The 10,751-nt window shown below is 46.3% G+C and overlaps 3 non-coding genes across 3 annotated transcripts; 2 read left to right on the top strand and 1 right to left on the bottom strand.

Moving 5' to 3' along the window:
* Positions 1-2,240: 2,240 nt before the first annotated feature.
* Positions 2,241-2,313, top strand: trnaf-gaa (transfer RNA phenylalanine (anticodon GAA)). Its single transcript has one exon. It is a non-coding gene; the product is annotated as a tRNA-Phe (tRNA).
* Positions 2,314-4,644: 2,331 nt separating this feature from the next.
* On the top strand, positions 4,645-4,716 carry trnae-uuc (transfer RNA glutamic acid (anticodon UUC)). Its single transcript has one exon. It is a non-coding gene; the product is annotated as a tRNA-Glu (tRNA).
* A 5,639-nt stretch (positions 4,717-10,355) lies between these two features.
* trnad-guc (transfer RNA aspartic acid (anticodon GUC)) lies at positions 10,356-10,427 on the bottom strand. Its single transcript has one exon. It is a non-coding gene; the product is annotated as a tRNA-Asp (tRNA).
* Between the last annotated feature and the right edge of the window lie 324 nt (positions 10,428-10,751).

Raw genomic sequence — 10,751 nt, 5'->3', positions numbered from 1 at the left:
CATGGATGGTGTTCAGACAGGGGAACATTACACCCAAGACCACTGAATACGCAAGCGGTCAGATTACAAAGACATAAGAACATAAGAACATAAGAAATAGGAGCAGGAGTAGGCCAATCGGCCCCTCGAGCCTGCTCCGCCATTCAATAAGATCATGGCTGATCTGATCCTAACCTCAAATCTGAATTCATATCCAATTTCCTGTCTGCTCCCCATAACCCCTAATTCCCTTTACTTCTAGGAAACTCTCTATTTCTGTTTTAAATTTATTTAATGATGTAGCTTCCACAGCTTCCTGGGGCAGCAAATTCCACAGACCTACTACCCTCTGAGTGAAGAAGTTTCTCCTCATCTCAGTTTTGAAAGAGCAGCCCCTGATGCTAAGATTATGCCCCCTCGTTCTAGTTTCACCCATCCTTGGGAACATCCCTACCTCATCCACCCGATCAAGCCCCTTCACAATCTTAGATGTTTCAATAAGATCGCCTCTCATTCTTCTGAACTCCAATGAGTAGAGTCCCAATCTACTCAACCTCTCATATGTCCGCCCCCTCATCCCGGGGAAAAAAAGAGACAGAGAGAGAGACAAAGAATGGCCAGTTGTATTAAAAACAGATAACTTTTTTTTTTCTCTTCCCCCCTTCCCCCCCGCGGTGGGGTTACATGTAGCGCGACATGAACCCAAGATCCCGGTTGAGGCCATCCTCATGGGTGCGGAACTTGGCTATCAATTTCTTCTCGACGATTTTGCATTGTCGTGTGTCTCGAAGGCCGCCTTGGAGAACGCTTACCCGAAGATCGGAGGCTGAATGTCCTTGACTGCTGAAGTGTTCCCCGACTGGGAGGGAACCCTCCTGTCTGGCGATTGTTGTGCGGTGTCCGTTCATCCATTGTCGCAGTGTCTGCATGGTCTCGCCAATGTACCATGCTCCGGGGCATCCTTTCCTGCAACGTATGAGGTAGACAGGCACCTTAGCCAGTGCGTGCAGTTTCTCCTTATTTACTCTATCAAAACCCCTCTTAATTTTGAACACGTGGATTACTTCTACCCTTAACCTTCATTGCTCGAAGCAGAACAATCCCAGGTTCTCGATTCTCTCCACACAACTAAACCCCATCCCTGGTATAATTCTGAAAATCTCCTCTCCATCCTCTCCAAGACCTTGACCTCCTCAATAAATTATAGTGAGATGAACTAACATATCACAGGCCGGGGATCCAACTTGCCCTGTGGGGCTCAGTACCACACGGGTGAATCCAGATAACTCAGCTCAGGCCGAGGACTGAGCCTCGGCTTTTCTTGCTCCGGGGCTCAGTAGCACACCTCGTGAGATCAGCTAACTCAGTACAGGCTGGAGATTGAACATGTGCCCATCCTGCTCTGTGTGGGACTCAGTACCACACCAGTTGAGATCAGCTCACTCAGCACAGGCCGGGATGGCGGAGAGAGACAGAGACACGTGTTGTGATCTGTAACTTTTTATAAACGCTTCAGTTTATTTCACTCCGTGTCCAACACCGTGCGATCTCCCCTGGTGTGTCAGCTTTCTGTGTTTATACAGAGTGTAATGTATTGAATTGTCTCTTGGATCACACGGAGTGGTAGACGGGGGTCTGTGTGCGGAGGGTTCGGGGGGTGAGCTCTGATTCCCGCCCTCTTCTGGATTGAAAGGAGAAAAGAATGAATGAGAGAGAGAAGCGATGTGGGAGAAGGGATGATGGAAGAATTTGTCCATGAACCGGATTAAAGTGGCCCAAAAACAAGATAATATTCAGATATCATCAGCAGAACATTAATACAAGCTGTAAAACAAAAGCAAAATACTGCAGATGCTGGACATCTGAAGCAAAAACAGAATATCTCCTTTTTCTGATGAAAGGTCATTGACCTGAAAGGATGTTTCTCGCTTCACAGATGCTGCCTGACCTGCTGAGTGTTTCCCGTATATTCTGTTTTCATTATTAATATAACCTGAGCTCTGTCGAGCGTTTGTTGGTCGATTCACTGATAAAGCTGGGAATTGAGGGGAAGCTGGTTCATGGCGAACCCCAGCTCTGAATCCCCCCGGCAGAGAGTTCAAGGAATGTTTAATATAAATGAGATTCACCGACAGGATCAGAAAATCTCTCCTTGATGGTCGGTCTCATTCTCCCGAAGTGAGGAATGAGCGGGAGGGGCAATTCCACCCGGGGTTATATTTTATTCCAAAAGGATGAACCAAGGCACAGTTTGATGTTGGGCCGAAATAGCTCAGTTGGGAGAACGTTTGATTGAAAATTTAAAGGTCGCTGGTTCGATTCCGGATTTCAGCAGTTTTTAGATTATTTTGTTTCTTCTTTGGGTCGATTCTCGAACATTTATTTACACTGACATTTTTACCCGACACTGAACGGTTGGGGATGAAATAGAGAGACATCAAGGATGTCTGTATTTAGCTTTTATTTCTCTATTTCCTTCTGCCTTTCTCTCTGGTTTTTGTCTCTCTCGGTGCCCGATGAACATTTGATTTGATGCATTTGTCCTAAACTGATGCCTTTTCCACATCTCAGGGCGGTCAGACACGCTCTGTCTGTCTGTTACTGCTTGTGACCATTAACGGGAACAGGCCGCGAGTTAAACATTTATCAGCAAACCGCCAGAGAGATAACACAGCGGGAATAAAACACATTGCCTCACATTGTTGGACACCGAGTGACACAGATTGTAATGTGTGTCAGTAAACAGACCCGGAAAACAGAGTCCGAGAAAGGAAAGAAATAGAGAGATAGAAAAGAGTCATAAAAAGAAAGAAAACCCTTTCTCCACCCCAACAACAACAACTTGCATTTATATGGCGCCTTTAACGGAGTAAAACGTCCCAAGGCGCTTCACAGGAGCGATTATCAAACAAAATGTGACACGGAGCCACATAAGGAGATATTGGGACAGGTGAGGTAGGTTTTAAGTGTCTTAAGGGAGGAGAGAGAGGTCGAGAGGCGGGGAGGTTTAGGGAGGGAAATCCAGAGCTTTGGGCCCAGTCGGTTGAAGGCACGGCCGCCAATGGTGGAGCGATGAAAATCGTGGATGCGCAAGAGGCCTGAATTGGAGGAGCTCAGAGATCTCGGAGGGTTGTAGGGGTGGAGGAGGTTACAGAGATAGGGAGGGGCGAGGTCATGGAGGAATTTGAACACGAGGATGAGAATTTAAAATTTGAGATGTTGGTGGACTGGGAGCCAATGTAGGTCAGCGAGCAGAGGGGTTCTCCTCCTGAACGGTGGTTTGAATGTTTGGGGGGCGGGGCTGTGATAAATATCTTGATTTAATATAATGATCCCACTTTTCAACTACCCCGAATTATTACAATGCTGACCTGGAACAATCTAGAACATACTGCAAAACAAGACATTAAGATCAATGGTCACTTTAGCAAGGAGTTTAAAAGATTCTTCTAAGGAGGAGAAGGCTCAAGAAATGGACTGTGACCATTTCATGACGGCCTATTTATTTGTGTCCAGGGAGAGGGATGAGACACATGAAATGTTTCACACATTTCAAATCTCCGCGGTCAGACTGGCGATTGTTTATTGATCAGGAAGATGGCTGGTAATAATCTGAGACCCAGTGAAGAGGTGAGAACAGAGCAGCAGGGAATGATCCCAGAACAATAGGAGCCAGCAGCTCACCGTCTGGTCCCTGTGTCAGGGACAATACACAACACCTCAGCTCCAGACCAGGAACAGAGAGCTGCTGTTAACGTGGCCCAGCCCTCGCAAACTGCTGGAACTGTGGGATGGAAATCAGACTTTGGATCTTGGAGGCTGCTTTAGGGGCTCATTGGCTCATCGAAAGAATGATTTCTATTAAAGAGCAGGGCTCTGCTCCATCACAGACTGATACTGTACAGTACATGGCAGAGTAAAGCTCCCTCCACAATGTGCCATCAAACACTCCGGGGGCAGGTGCATCAAGGGTTAGATCAAGATTAAATCTCCCTCTGCACAGTCACCGAGGATGTCATTTGTGACATTGACAAGGGCCGTTTCAGTACAGTGGCAGGAGTGGAAACCTGATTGGAGGGATTCAAACATGGTGTTGTGGGAAAGATGGACATGGATTTGGGAGGGGACAACACTTTGAAGAGGAAAGGGAGGTGGGAGATGGGGTGGTAGTTTGCAAGGACACAGGGGTCAAGGGTGGGTCTTTTATGAAGGAGGGTGATGATGGAAGATTTGATCGGGAGGGGGACCGTACCTGAGGAGAGGAGAACATTAACAATGTCAGCTGACATGGGGCCAGGAAGGGAGGTTGGGTGGTCAGCAGTTTGGTGGGAATAGGGTCGAGGGAGCAGGAGGTGGGTCTCATGGTCAAGAGAGCTCAGAGAGGGCATGAGGGGAGATAGGAGAGAAACTTGGTGGGCTCGGGGAAGGGAGGGGAGCTGCAGAGGCAGCTGAATGAATGGTCTCAATCTTAGTCACACCCCCCATGACTGTCTTTCAATTTACCTTAAATCTTTCTCTTCTGGTTATTAACCCTTCCATCACTGGAAACAATTTCTCCTTAAATACTCTGTCAATACCTTTCATAATTGTGAATACCTCCTTTGAATCGCCCGTTAACTTTCCGGTTGTAGTCTCAGTGCCCTTCTTGCTAGTTGGCATTTCAGTTCCCATATGGTCTAGCGGTGAGGATTCCTGGTTTTCACCCAGGCGGCCCGGGTTCGACTCCCGGTGTGGGAATAGTGAACTTTTAGTCCCAACCTCCCAATTTGCCTGCAGTCCGGACTGTGGCTGCTTCTGAGTTCGCACCACAATCACACTGAGAAATGAGGCAAACCACAGCACTTGAAGGGACAATGCACCAAAAACCCAGTCCCACAAGCTGAAGGGAAACAAGCAACAATATCCCGACAGGTCACTCAGCAGCTCATGGCCAAGTGTCTGACTGCAGTCCTTTTATTATTTACTGTAAAACCCGAGTCTGAGTGAAACACGCACAGAACAATCTGGAAACACTCAGCGGGTCGGGCCCCATCTGCGGAGAGAACGGACCAATTAACTGAGAGTCTCAATGAGACGAGGAAAGAGACACGGCCCACTGTGAGAAACAAGGAACTTGCATTTGTATAGCACCTTTCACATCCTCAGGACATCCCAACGCACTTCACTAGAAGTTCAGTCACTATCGTTTTATAAGAAAACGTAGCAGCCAAGTTGTGTACAGCAAGATCCCACAAACAGTGATGCTATATTGAGCAGACCTCCTGTTTGTTGGGTGCTGATGGTTGGGGAAAGAATATTGGCCAGGACACCGGGAGAACTCCCTGCTCTTCACAAATTACCACTGAACACCTCATTCAAAGGACAGCACCTCTCACGATGCAGCTCCCTCTCAGAACGACACAGTCAGTCTGGATCATGTGTCCCAGTCCTGGAACGGGAGCTGGAACCCACACCCTTCTAAACACCAGCCTGACTCCCTGGGGTTACTCTCACCCTTGGCTCGTCATGAAACAGATTGTGCCACTCCCAGAGTAACTGATGACCACAGCCTCAGCCCTGGGTCCCGGTCTGCACCATAACCGCAGCCTGTTACCGCTCATAGAAAGTGGCGTGGGATCCCTGAGTTCATTCTGTGATGTGCACTGAGGGAGTGGGACTAGCTGGATTGATCTTGCATAGAGCCGGTATGGACTCGATGGGCCAAATGGACTCCTTCCGTGCTGTAACGTTTCTATGATTCTATGATTCTATGTGGGTGGAGAGGGATACAAGGAAGTGATCAGAGATGGCCTTATCCATGATTGACACGATCGGGAGTAGAGAGGCCACGTGAGATGGCAAGGTCGAGGGACTGGCCATGAATATGGGTCGGGGAGTTTCTATGCAGTGAGAGATTAAGGGAGGATAAAGTATCACACAATAGACTTGTTAGCAAAATTGAAGCCCATGGGATTAAACGGACAATGGCAGCGTGGATACAAAATTGGCTAAGGGGCAGAAAACAGAAAGTAGTGGTGAACAGTTGATTTTCAGACTGGAGGCAAGTATACAGTGGTGTCCCCCAGGGCTCGGTATTAGGACCACTGCTCTTTTTGATATATATTAATGACTGGGACTTGGGAGTACAGGGTATAATTTCAAAGTTTGCACATGACACGAAACTCAGAAATGTAATAAACAATGTGGAGGATAGTAACAGACTTCAGGAGGACACAGACAGACTGGTGAAATGGGCAGAAACATGGCATATGAAATTTAATGCAGAGAATTGTGAAGTGATACATTATGGTAGGAAGAATGAGGAGAGAAAATAAAAAGTAAATGGTGCAATTTTAAAGGGAGTGCAGGAATAGAGAGACCTGGAGGTGTATGTACACAAATCTTTGAAGGTGGCAGGATAAGTTGAGAAGGCTGTTTAAAAAAGCAAATGGGGCCCTTGGCTTTATTAATTGAGGCACAGAATACAAAAGCAAGGAATTGATACTAAACCTTTATAAAACACTGGTTGGGCCTCAGCTGGAGTATTGTGTTCAATTCTGGACACCAAACATTGGGAAGGATGTCAAGGCCTTAGAGAGGGTGCAGAGGAGATTTACTAGAATGGTGCCAGGGATGAGGGACTTCAGTTATGTGGAGAGACTGATTAAAGTTCACTCTGAACTGCCCCATCAAACACTCGCAGGACAGGTACAGCATGGGTTATATGCAGAATGAAGCTCCCTCTACACTGTCAAATCAAACATTCCCAGGGCAGGTACAACACGGGTTAGAAACACAGTAATGCTTCCTCTACTCTGTGCAGTTTCGATGTCGCCTCAGATTTCAGATAAAAGGTTGCTTTGCTGCACAGTCTGCTGGTGTCTCTCTCTTTCTCTGTACTCAGTGACACCGCTCTCTACCTCCCTCTGCTGGTGTCTCACCTGACGAAGGAGAAAGCCTCCGAAAGCTGTCATTTTCAAATAAAATTGTTGGACAATAACCTGGTGTTGTCAGATTCTCTGCATTTCTCTGTTCTCAGTTACACCGCTCTCTACCTCCCTCTGCTGGTGTCTCTCTGTATCTCTGCACTCAGTTACACCGTTCAATCTGTCCCCGCAGCTCCTTCGGGAGTTTAATGATTTTGAAATGAAGACTTTTTCCTGTGTGACTTGTGAAGTTTTGATCAGTGAAATGTTTGTGAAAGAGAAGGATTGAGAGCCTTTAGTGTGGGACAGATGTTGTTTAACAGAGAAGCCACACGATGCGATAAATTGAGCAATGGTTTCTGGAGTGGAGCGGTTATCACATTTATCTCACACGCGAAAAGTCCCCGGTTCGATCCTGGGCGGGAACGTTATTTGGGAATTTGCTCCGCTTGAATCTCCAGGGTGAGCTTTTTCTCCTGTGGGAAGCAGGCGATAATTGGCTTTTCCTGTTAAATTTGGCCACGGCTGCACCACATTCCTTCAGGGAAGAAGCGATTTGGGAGAAGGGATGATGGAAGAAAGTGCCCATGAACCTGATGAAATGAGGCCAAACACAAGATAATATTAAGATGTCATCAGCTGAACATTAACATAACCTGAGCTCCGGGATCTGACCGGGTCCCATTCCCCCAGAGGGAGGAATGAGCGGGAGGGGAAATTCCACCCGGTTTATATTTTTGTCCAAGGTGATGTCACAAAATCCAATTTCCAGTGGAGCCGAAATAGTTGAGTTTGGAGAGCGTGAGATTGAAGATCTGAAGGTCTCTGGGTTTGATTCTGTGTTCGGTGATTTTTGTTGCTTTGTTCTCGTTCTTTGAGTCGATTCTCGCATTTATTTACACTGAAATTTTAACCGGCACAGAAAGGTTGGGGAAGAAATAGACAGGCATCAAGAATGGGAAATATTGATAGTGTCTTTATTGAGCTTTTATTTCTCTTTTCTCTTCTGCCTTATTCTCTGGAATTTGTCTCTCTCGGAGCCGGGAGACCATTTGATTTGAGGCATTTGTCCCAAACTGATGTCTTTTCCACATCTCGGGGCGGTCAGACCCGCTCTGTCTGTTACTACTTGTGACCGTTGACGGGAACAGGCCGCGAGTTAAACGTTTATTAGCAAACCGACAGAGAGATAACACAACGGGAATCAAACTCATTGGGCTTGATTTTATCGGGGAGGGGGGTCACGGGGTCATGGTTGGGTCAGTCATCGGAGGGAGGGCTCAGTCATCGGGGGTCGGGTTCGGGAGTCATTGCAGGGGTCGGAGATCATGGGGTTCGTCGTTCGTGCAGGGGTGTCGGAGATTTGGAGGGGGTCGGCCGATCATCTGTATGGGATCACGGCAGGTTGGCTTGTTGGGCCTGCGGAAAGCACTCCTGTTCCTCCGGGCCACCAGCTGTGCTATAAAGGCACTTACCTGCTGTTTCGGGCCTTCTCGCCTCCTCTCATGTGGTGTGAAGGAGAAGGCCCAGGAATCCCAGCCCCAAGAGGTTAAAATAAAAAAGCTGTAAAAATGGAGGCCCACATTGTAGCTACATAAACACTCACACACAGACATAAACAGACCAACATACACACACCAATAACATGAAAGTAACACAGGACGACTTGACAAACAGTGGAAGCAGCATGCTGTAGAGAAAGCTTCGCGATCCCACAAACAACGGCTCAGATCAAAGCTCTGCAGTCCTGCCACACCCATTTGTGAATGCTGGTGGATAATTAAGAGAATATTTGAGGAATGCATGCAGAGCAATTGAGATTTTTACTAACTGGCGGTTAAGGTGACAGATTAGAAATTCATTCATTTCCCCCGCGCAGGTTCAAATCTGACAGACTTCAAATCCCGTCATTCATCAACCAGTTTCATCTCTGCATTTCAAAATTCAACAAGTTTCTTGTCGAATTAATAATTCTTAAGTGAATTAAAATTCCACAGCATTGAGGACCTCGAGTTTTATGCTCATTTTAATTGATCTGCAAGATTTCACGAAATCTACGACAGAAATAGAACAAAAATCAACCACATTATCCAAATTCTGACTCTCAGTATTTCTGAGTCAATCCATGTGTATGTGTGTCTGTGTGTGTCTCTGTGTCTGTCTGTGTATGTGCCTCATATTTTCTATATTTTCCTGAGAAGATCTGTCTCTTTCTGTCTCACTCTCTCCCGCGTTACCCACATCATGATCCAACATGTGATGCAAAAGTGGTCGGTAATTTTTCTTTCAACAGTGGTTCGTGGAAAGTTAAACAAACTGTCATCAAATGAACAGTTCAAACAGATTCACTGAAAAGTGAAGCATCTTTGGTGAATATACGGTAAATGTCTGTACTAATTCCTAGTAAGTATAGTGGTGAGTATCCTCGCCTGTCACGCGGGAGACCGGGGTTCAATTCCCCGACGAGGAGGTTATTGCTGCTTTCGAAGCTTCACTTTCATTTATCTGAAATATTGGATGTTGAAAATACAATGAAAAACTGACTCGGCCTTTCCCACTTCTGCAATTTGATTTCACAGCGATTTTAAATATCTGCTCTCTGCCTCACGCTTCAGCTCGATGTGAGAACCACAATAATGGGCAAGAAATAAAACGCAGAATCGCGCTGTCACCAGCCCGAAACAGAGAGAGACAGGTCTCGGAACAGGCGCAGACATGAAAGATCTTACATACAGCAATGAAAAGGATGCACGTTTCAGTGAATCTATTTTAACGACTTCTTTGATGACAATTTGTTTCACTTTCCACATGCCACTGTTGAAAGAAGACTTACTTTCTATCTCTTTATTAGTCAAGGTCCAGAGAAAAATTATTTGGGGAGCAGGGAAAAGGTGACAGATAGAAAGAAAGAGAGAGACACTCAGAAACGCATATAACAAGTGAGACAGACATAGTCATATTCACACATACACAAACACACACATTCCTAGCTACATACACACACCAATAAGCTGAAAGTAACACAGGACTACTTGACAAACAGTGGAAGCAGCATGCTGTTGATAGAGCTCAGCGATCCCACAAACAACGGATCAGATCAAAGCTCTGCAGTCCTGCCACACCCATTTGTGAATGATGGTGGATAATTAAACAACTAACGGGAAGAGGCTCTATGAACATCCCCATCCTCAATGATGGTAAAGCCCAGCACGTGAGTGCAAAGTTTTAGAAACCGTCTTCAGCCAGAAGTGCCGAGTGGATGATCCATCTCGGCCTCCTCCCGAAATCCCCACCATCACAGAAACCAGTCGAACATCGAGGTGAAGAGTGACGCTGAGAGCAGATTTTAAAACCGCTGGAAAATCAGTGAAATTAAATTGGGGAAAGTGGGAAACTCCGAGTCAGTTTTTCACTGTATATTCCGCATCCAATATTGGAGATAAAAGCTTTTGAAGGCGGCGAAAATTTAATCTCCTCGTCGGGGAATTGAACCCCGGTCTCCCGCGTGACAGGCGGGGATACTCACCACTATACTAACGAGGAGCTGCTACATTGACCGTGCACTCATCCCAGATGGCGTTAGACATGCTTCATGTATCAGTGCATTTCTTTTAACTATTTATTTGATGATAGTTTGTTTCATTTTCCACGGGCCACTCTTGAAAGAACCTTTTACATTTCCTTCTCTTTGTTAGACAACGACAACTGACTCTGTCTTTCTTTCGTTCTTTCTTTCTCTCTTATCGTGGTGAGTTGCCCCGCCTTAGTCCGGGGTTTCATTCCCCGACGGGGAGGAAGCATTTATCAGACGCCAACTTTTAATTTTATGTCTTCGCCGAGCTTCTTCCTGAACAAAAACTGCAGAGC

Source organism: Heptranchias perlo, chromosome 35 (assembly GCF_035084215.1).
Source record: "Heptranchias perlo isolate sHepPer1 chromosome 35, sHepPer1.hap1, whole genome shotgun sequence".
NCBI lineage: Eukaryota > Metazoa > Chordata > Chondrichthyes > Hexanchiformes > Hexanchidae > Heptranchias > Heptranchias perlo.
Note: the sequence above shows the minus strand (reverse complement) of the source record. Positions and strands in the feature narration are given on the sequence as shown.